The following is a 9520-nucleotide window of genomic DNA, read 5'->3' as shown; positions in this document are numbered from 1 at the left end:
AGCCTGAAACCCCTTCTACAGACCCAGGTTGTTTCCCTTCTACCCTTGAACAATCTTTGTAAGGCCCCAGAATATAAGCAGTCCTGGACTATAAAATCTGGTTCCTTTGCTAGCCTACTGGGGATTGTTCCAATCCCTTTGCATGAATGTGCCCCCTTCTCAGTACCTCCAGAGGCTCAGTACCTCACTTTATAGCTCTTCCATAGCTACTGGCACCGGGGGTCCTCTTGGGATACACACCCTCCTCCATCCCAGACACCCTGTCCTCCCTGAGATCTGAAGGAGAGAAAGGCAAGTTAGTCTCTTGAAACTATAATTCTCCTTCCTATTCTAGGGGGTCCTTCATTCTCTCACAACTTCTATGAGTTCACCCACTTTTGTCTGGAAGGGCCTTGGTACCTCAACCACATTGCTTATCTCACAGCCTAGAAATTTGACTGCTGCTGCTAAGTCGCTTCAGTCGTGTCTGACCCTGTGCGACCGCATAGACAGCAGTCCACCAGCCTCCCCTGTCCCTGGGATTCTCCACGCAAGAACACTGGAGTGGGTTGCCATATCCTTCTGCAATGCATGAAAGTGAAAAGTGAAAGTGAAGTCACTCAGTCGTGTCCAACTCTTAACGACCCCATGGACTGCAGCCTACCAGGCTCCTCCGCCCATGGATTTTCCAGGCAAGAGTACTAGAGTGGGGTGCCATTGCCTTCTCCGAGAAATTTGGCATCAGGACTTAATACACATAGAAGCGAAGCTAGAAGCTAGGGGTAGGGGATGAGGTCTTGAAAGTGTTCAGGGAGGTGGGGATAATGTCTAATTATGCAGCTGTAAGAAAGGGAGATCACACCCAATTCAGGAGCTGGATTTCAGGGAAGTTAGTAAATACACATGACTAAGTCCCTTCCAATGGAATGTGAGCAAAATGATGAATGCACTTCCAGGCCTGATCCATTCAACTTCCCTGGTGGTACTGATTGCTCTTCCAGGTAGGGACACAGGGTGAGGAGACCCAAGAGACTAGCAAAGCCTCGAAGAAGGAACCTAGATCCCTGAATCGCCACATGGAAGAAAGCTACCTGCTAATCAGGAGCACAGTTATATAAGCAAGAAAATAAAGTCTTCTATTGTGGTTGAGCCATTATACATTTGGGGCATATTTGTTACAGCAGATTTTAAAATATCCTAACTGCTGCAGGGAAGGGTGTTGTTTAATCCCAGGAACAGATATTTGATAGAAAGACTCTTGTCTTGTCCTCAGTCATGTCCAACTCTTTGTGACCCTTTGGACTGTAGCTGGTCAGGCTCCTCTGTCCATGGGATTTTTCAAGCAAGAATACGGAAGTGGGTTGCCATTTCCTCCTCCAGGAGATCTTTCTGACCCAGGGATTGGACTTGTGTCTCCTGTGTCTCCTGCATTGTAGGCATATTCTTTACCTGCTGAGCCATCAGTCATCCTAAAGAAGTTCAGACTTTTAGTATTAATATTTTTGGATCAAATAATCTCCTTACATTTTGGATTTAATATGTTTGTAACACTCAAGAGAATTTGGCCTATTGGAATGTCCACCTTGATTTAAAGTATGTAACTGAGTGATTGATTTAGACTTGTAATTTTATATTAAATCTTGCTGAAGTTGTAAACAGGGTCAGAACACTTAAGAGAACTTGAGATTCATCATGCTGTTCTGTGCTGTGTAGGTGCTCTGTTGTGTCTGACTCTTGGCGACCCCATGGACTGTAGCCTGCCAGCCTCCTCTGTCCATGAGGTTTTCCAGGCAAGGATATGGGAGTGGTTGCCATTTCCTTCTCCAGGGGTCATCATATAGGTGCATTTAATTTATTGGGTTTTGTAAAATTAAGTGTGAAGAAAGCTTTAAAAAACACATTTAATTGTATTAGATTTATGGAGCTTCTTGGGTAGTTGGAAAGCTTTTGTTTATTCGTCAAAAAAGATGGAAATCTTTAAATAGGAAATGTAATGTATTAATTTTATAAATGCAACTGAAAACATTTCATAGAATTTGACTAGCCAAGAATGTGCTCAGTTGCATCAGTCTTTTCAGTCATGTCCAACTCTTTGCAACCCTATGGACTCCAGCCCGCTAGGCTCCTCTCTATACATGATTCTCCAGGTAAGAATACTGGAGTGGGTGGCCATGCCCTTCTCCAGGGGATCTTCCTGACCCAGGGATCAAACCTGTGTCTCTTTTGTCTCCTGCATTGCAGGCAGGTTCTTTACCCACTAAGCCACTTGGGAAGCCCAAGAATGTAAAATAAACACTAATCAAAGGCTTTCAACAAAGTGATTGTCCTTCTGCTTCTGGCCAAAATAGAGTAACAGGATTCCTGTTACTAGTCAGCTGGCTAATCAGTTAAAATAGGGAGATTATCCTGGATTATCGGGGTAGGCTCAGTATTATCTCACAAGTCCTTAAAAGCAGAAGAAACGGCAGAAAGGAAATCAGAGACATCTGAAGCATGAGGGCACGCCGATGCTGGCTCTGCAGGTGGAGGGGACCTCCTGGCAAACTCGCTCCTGCCTATAACCTAAATCTGTTTGGAAGTGGATTCCTCCACGGAGCCCCCAGCAACGAACATGGCCTGGCTGATTCCTTAATTTCAGCCTGATGAGTGTCTAAGCTGAGAACTCGGCAGAACCACCCCTGTGCCCAGACTTCTGATCCACAAAACTATTGGATAATCAAAGGGTGTTGTTTGAACTAAATGTGTGGTACTTTGTCAGGGTAGTGATAGAAAACCAGCAGAGTCAGGTCTTGTCCTTTGTTGAAGGCAATCTGAATTTCCTTTTACAAACAACCTTGGATGGGTTTTTGAATGTACCGGTGGAGTAAATTCCTAAACATCGGAATCGCCCAGTGAAAGAGCATAAGTAATGTTGTGTTACTTCTTTCTGTAGAACGGTACCAGTTGCACTCCCTCCACCCCTCTGTGGCCGTGCCTGTTTCCCACACCCAATGTGCTAGCTAGCTTTTTGATTCTTGGCAACCGTTATATATTGAAATGTCCCTTCACCCCTCAAAAAAGGATGTATTGAAATTCTAGCCCTCAGTACCTCAGGATGTGACCTTCTTTGGAGACAGGTCTTACAGAAGTAATGAAGTTAAAATGAGGTCCTTAGGATAAACCCCATTGTCTTAAAAAAAATATTCACAACCTAAAAGTTGAGAGTTATGTTTTATTCGGTGGGAATTTTTTAGGACTTCAAGTCTGGGAGGCAGCATCTCCAGCAACCCTGAGAGAACTGCTCTGAGGAGATGAGAGGAGGAGCCAGGTTGTACAGAAGTTTTGTGACAAAGGGCAGCTAGTCTGAACATCAAAAGATTATTGATAATTAAAGAAAACCAGATATCCCAAGTTAATGAATTTATCACTTTTCTATGTATGGGAATGGCTTCCCTGATAGCTCAGTTGGTAAAGAATCCCCCTACAATGCAGAAGACCCCAGCTCAATTCCTGGATTGGGAAGATCCCTTAGAGAAGGGAAGGGCTACTCACTCCAGTATTCTGGCCTGCAGAATTCCATGGACTATATAGTCCATGGGGTCGCAAAGAGTCAGACACAACTGAATGAATTTCACTATATATGGGAAGGGCTTCGCAGGTAGCTCAGTGGCAAAGAATCCAATGGTGGAGACGCAGGAGACACAGGTTGGATCCCTGGGTCAGGAAGCTCCTCTGGAGAAGGAAACGGCAACCCACTCCAGTATTCTCACCTGGAGAATCCCATGGATAATCTCACCTGGAAAATCCCTCTGGGTCTGGCGGGCTACAGTCCATGGGATCACAAAGAGTCAGACATGACTGAGCCACAGAGCACATATGGGAATATGCAAGAGTCTGGGCTCACTAAAGTCATTCCTTTTATATACATCTCAGCTACTGGGGCCGGTATCCTGTGTTTTTCACATCCTATGCCTGCTTTCTCAGGGTTTACTGTAGGGGTGGGGAGGGCTGCAGCCTGATGGCTGCTGGATAGCAGGTATTCCTCTCTTTCCTGAGGACTCAGGAGCTCACAACTGAGAGCTGCTATCTCTGATGACTGTGGCATCCTTGTGTACTGATATGGCAGGAAATACTCCATTTCTCAGTTCAGTTCAGTCACTCAGTTGTGTCGGACTCTTTTCAACCCCATGGACTGTAGCACACCAGGCTTCCCTGTCCATCACCAACTCCCGGAGCATGCTCAAACTCATGTCCATCGAGTTGGTGATGCCATCCAACCATCTTATCCTCTGCGTCACCGTTCTCCTCCTGCCTTCAATCTTTCCCAGCATCAGGGTCTTTTCTAATAAGTCAACTCTTGGCATCAGGTGGCCAAAGTATTGGAGCTTCAGCTTCAGCATCAGTCCTTCCAATGAATATTCAGGACTGATTTCCTTTAGGATTGACAAATGATCTCCTCGCAGTCCAAGGGACTCTCAAGAGTCTTCTCCAATACCACAGTTCAAAAGCATCAATTCTTCAGTGCTCAGCTTTCTTTATGGTCCAATTCTCACTCACATACATGGCTACTGGAAAAAACCATAGCTTTGACTAGATGAACCTTCATCAGCAAAGTAATGTTTTTGCTTTTTATTTTTTTTAATATAAATTTATTTATTTTAATTGGAGGTTAATTACTTTACAATATTGTATTGGTTTTGCCATACATCAACATGAATCCACCACAGGTATATGCTATCTAGGCTGATCATAACTTTTCTTCCAAGGAGCAAGTGTCTTTTAATTTCGTGGCTGCAGTCACCATCTGCAGTGATTCTGGAGCCCAAGAAAATAAAGTCTGTCACTGTTTCCATTGTTTCCCCATCTATTTGCCATGAAGTGATGGGACTGGATGCCAAGATCTTCACTTTTTGAATGTCAAGTTTTAAGCCAGCTTTTTCACTCTCCTCTTTCACTTTCATCAAGAAGTTCTTTAGTTCCTCTTTGATTTCTGCCATAAGAGTGGTGTCATCTGCATATCTGAGGTTATTAATATTTCTCCCAGCGATCTTGATTCCAGCTTGTGCTTCATCCATTTCTCACCCTAACCCAAAATGACCTGTGTCCTTCTCAAAAGGGAAAATTTGGACACGCTCATGCACATGGAGAAGGACAAGAAGATAGAGACAGAGATCAAAGTGATAGGGCTGCAAGCCAAGGAACACCAGAAGTCAAAGTGTTAGTTGCTCAGTTGTGTCTCACTCTTTGCAACCCCAAGGACTGTAGCTTGCCAGGCTCAGGCTTCTCTGTCCATGGGATTCTCCAGGCAAGAATACTGGAGTGGGTTGCCATTTCTTCCTCCAGGATATCTTCCCGATCCTGGAATTGCAGGCAGATTCTTTCTGAGCCACAAGGGAAGCCCTATGATTGCTGACAAATCACCAGAAGCCAGAGGCAGAGGCCTGGAACAGATCCTTCTCTGCTGCCTTTGGAGGGAGCACAGCCCTGCTGATACCTTGGCTTTGGACTTCTGGCCTCTGTAACTGTCAGCCAATAAATTTCTGTTGTTTTAAGTCATCTGTTTATGATACTTCGTTGCTACAGCCCTAGGAAACTGGTAGAGCCAGGAAATGGATTAAAGAGAGGACTGCTGTGTAGTTTGACTTAAGATCCCACATGCTGGGAGGGTGGTGGGTGGGCACCTAAGCCAGCTTGCCACAACTACTGAACCTGCACTCCTCAACTAGAGAGCCCACAAACCACAACGTAGATTCCAAGTGATGAAACTAAGAACAATAAGTCAATAAACAAATAAAGACCACATTAAAGGAGTGCAGGCCCTCACACGCCCTAAACTTTATCAGCAACCCCACCCTTGAGTCATTGCTATTAAGTATTAGTTGCTAAATCTTGTCTGACTCTTTGCGACCTCATGGACTGTAGCCCACCAGGCTCAGGCTCAGGGGACCCAGATTCAATCCTTGGATTGGGAAGATCCCCTGGAGAAGGGAATGGCAACCCACTCCAGTATTCTTGCCTGGAGAATCCCATGGACAGAGGAGCCTGGCAGGCTACAGTCCATGGGGTCACAAAGAGTTGGACATGACTGAGCAACTAGCACTTTCATTTCTATAAAGCTTCTCAACAAATCCCTCCCAGGTTGGGACATGGTTTCCAAGGGCAGAAGCGTGCCTTTTCCCATTTGCCTGGCAAAGCAATAAAACTGTTGTTTTTTAATTTACCCAAAAGTCTGTCTCTGAGTTTCAATTTGGCCCCAGGGCAAAGAGGCTGAGTTTTTGGCATCACTCCCACCCACCCACCTCCCTGCTTCCCGTTTGGGCCTCCATCCCGAACAGTCCTCTACATCACAGCTAGAGTGATTGTTTCAAAACACATTCGTCAAGTGACTTCTGTGCTGCAAACTCCTCGGGGCCTCTGTTACGGGTTGCATGGTATCCCCCCTCCCCAAATTCAGACAGTGAAGTCCTAACCCCTAGTACCACAGATGCTGACATTGGGAAATAGGGTCATTGCAGATATAATTAGCTCAGATGAGGTCATACTGGAGTAGGGTGGGACCCTAATCCAAAATGACTGGTGCCCTTGTAAAAAGGGGAAGTTTGAACGCAGACACAGAAGGTCACGTGAAGGTAAAGGGAGACAACAGGATGATGTGGCCACAAGCCAACATCGACACCCAGCGGCCAGAAGCCAGGGGAGAGACCCGGAACAAACCCTTCCCCGCCCGCCTCAGAGAGAGCACAGCCCTGCTGACAGCTTGGTTTTGGACTTCTGGCCTCTGTGACTGAGACAATAAATCCCTGTTGTTCTAGGCCACCCAGGTTGTGATAATTTGTTAAGGCAGTCACGGAAAGTGAACACACTTTCTGATCACCTGTTGCTGCCAGGGTGGGTTTGAGAGGAGATAAGTTAATGGAGACCCCCAGGAGAGCTCCTCAGAGGAGGAGGGCCTTATTCCGGGTTGGGTAGGGGTGTGGGAGTGATAGAGGCTTGAGTCTAACTTCCCCAGACTCTCTCAGCAGGAGGACGAGAGTAGGACAGCAGTGGAAACAGGGACCATGGGCGAGTGAAAGGACCCGGGTAGGATGGGGGTGGGCAGGGAGAGGAAAGGGAGTGGGTGGGAAGGACAGAGGGGCCTGCTGCAGGCAAAGGGCTTAGCAACCAGTCCTGGGTCCCATTCGTGCCGGGTGTGGGCAAGGAGAAGGCACTTGGCAAGCCTGGACATGCCTGCCCTGGGCTGAAAGGACATTGTGTTTCTTTCACGTCCAATATAACCAGGGGTGTGCTGCAGGGGAGGGCAGCGGGAACGGGTGTGTCTGTCGGGACAGGGCAAGGCCGGGCAGAGGCCTCTAGAGTGTTTCTTAAGGCCCTTGCCTCAGCCACGTAGCCTGAGGAAGTATATATGGCTCTGGATCCCCAGAGAAAAAATGTGGGAGAATCAGATGCCACTCAAAGCTGGCCAGGGGTCTCCAGACTAGTGGATGGCAGGCCCAGAGAGAGGACCACAGAATTCAGGAGCAGAGAGTCGGAAAGGCTCCACTTCCCAGACGGGAAGTGGAGACTGAAGCCAGAGATGCAATGAGTCCCAGAGTCCAGAACGTGGTTAGAGCCTAAGGGGTGATGGGGGAAGGTGGGAAGAAAAGAAGAAGAAAGGGAGAGGGAAGGGAAGAGAGGGCCAGAAAGAGGGCATGGAGGAGCAGGAAGAAAGGAAAAAGGCAGGGGGCGGAGGGATGAGAGGGACCCAGAAAGGCCTTCCCTAAGGTGTATCATGGGGCCCCAGATGCCACCATTGTCTGGAAGGCATTGAAAATGCCAGGACTGGGAGGGAGGGTGCCATTCTTCCTACTGATAAGATATCAGCTTCTGGTGATGTTATCCTGGGAAAATCTGTGCCAAGGGACAGCAGAATTCAAATCAGTGATGAATCTGCCCTTTAGAGCAAGCCAAGCCACTGTCCCACTCTGCCCAGCCTCCCTCCCCCTCTTCCCACCTCCACCCTCTTCATTGGCCCCCTCAGCTCTCAGGTTGGCTCCCAAAGAAGGCCTTGCCTCCTGCGGGCAGGTTTGGACTGAGGAGGCCATGGCCTCTCTGATTACGCTCAGGGATACTTTCCCCCTACCTCCCACTCCATTTCCACCTTGAAGGAGAGCTGTCCACAGTCTGGGGCAAGGGGATAGGAGCCCCCCCACCGCCATTCCCTGCTTCTGGGGCCGTGAGCTCAGGGCAGGACAAAGTCAAGGACGTGGCTGCTTGAATGATATTGACAGGGTCCAGCGTGAGCCCCCACGTCTGCCCCAAACTCCCTTCCCTCCCACCCAGGCAATCGCAGGATGACAACCCAAGGAGGGTGGGAGTCCTGAAGCCTACAGTTTGATTTTGGCCTTTGTCCCCTTCCCTCTTTCTCTGGGAGCAGATGAGGGGCAGAGGGGATCTTGGAGGGTCCAACTAGGACTCACTATCATCTTCTGCTGAGTTGAGCCCAGTTCCATGGCCATGAAGCCCAGAAAGGCTGAATTGGAAGGAGTCCTAGAGGCCCCAACCTTTGTTCTTCAGGGGGAGAAACTGAGGCCAGAGACAACCTGAGTTGCCCCATGGTACACAGCTTCTTCCAGGCAGGATTAGAGTCGGGGTTAGGTTAGATAAGGTTAGGGTTTGTTCCCAAACCCTATCTTGTGTCCATTTGGCTACAGCAGTAGCTTTTCACCTGGTTCAGGGTTGTCTGACAGCTCTGTGACATCCTTGGGGCACAAGGTAGGGATAGGGTGAAGCAGACATGGTCAGGGCAAGGGTTGGAGAGCAGAGGCATGAGGCATTTGAAGAGCCGACTCTTTGAAAAAGACCCTGATGCTGGGTAAGATTGAAGGCAAAAGAAGGGGCAGTAGAGGATGAGATGTTTAGATAACATCACTGGCCTGAGGGCATGAGTTTGAGCAAACTTTGGGAGATGGTGAAGGACAGGGAAGCCTGGCGCGCTGCAGCCCATGGGGTTGCCAAGAGTCGGACGCAACTGAGAGACTGAACAACAAAACGGAAGAGAGAACCTGGGCATCTGGGGCAGGGGTGGAGGGGAGAGGGGAGAGGAGGGGCACACTCATGGCGTAAGGACAGATCCCAGCACTGGCTGAGCATCTGTCATGTGCCTGGGGTGTTGTCTGGGGGCTTCTGTCTGCTTCTCCAGCCCTGACAAGTCAGCTTTCTTATTCTCCCTTTTTGGAACGGAAACTGAGGCTGCAAGAGGCCAACTCAGACTAACTCTAAAGCCCTGGCTTTCCCTCCAGACCTCGCTGGGGAGAAGAGAGGAGTAGGCAAAGGGTAGGAGGTTGAGAGTACCCCCACCTGGGCCCCCAGGATGCAGCCTTCCCTGGGCATGGGCAGGTCCAGGACCCCGCAGGGCTGAGGCTGTGAGAGCAATGGGGGGGTGGGGATCAGTCACCATGGAGAGGGGCAGGAGCCGAAGGAAAAGAGGCAGCAGACAGAGCGTCGTCACCAGTCTCGATTTCAGAGCCTGGAGGGCAGTGCACCTGCCCTTCACCCTTCAGGGAATTAGTGAAACAAACATTGG

The sequence above is a fragment of the Bos mutus genome, chromosome 25 (assembly GCF_027580195.1).
Source record: "Bos mutus isolate GX-2022 chromosome 25, NWIPB_WYAK_1.1, whole genome shotgun sequence".
In the NCBI taxonomy this organism is placed as follows: Eukaryota; Metazoa; Chordata; class Mammalia; order Artiodactyla; family Bovidae; genus Bos; species Bos mutus.
The sequence above is the reverse complement of the archived record's forward strand: the minus strand, read 5'-3'. Positions refer to the sequence as shown.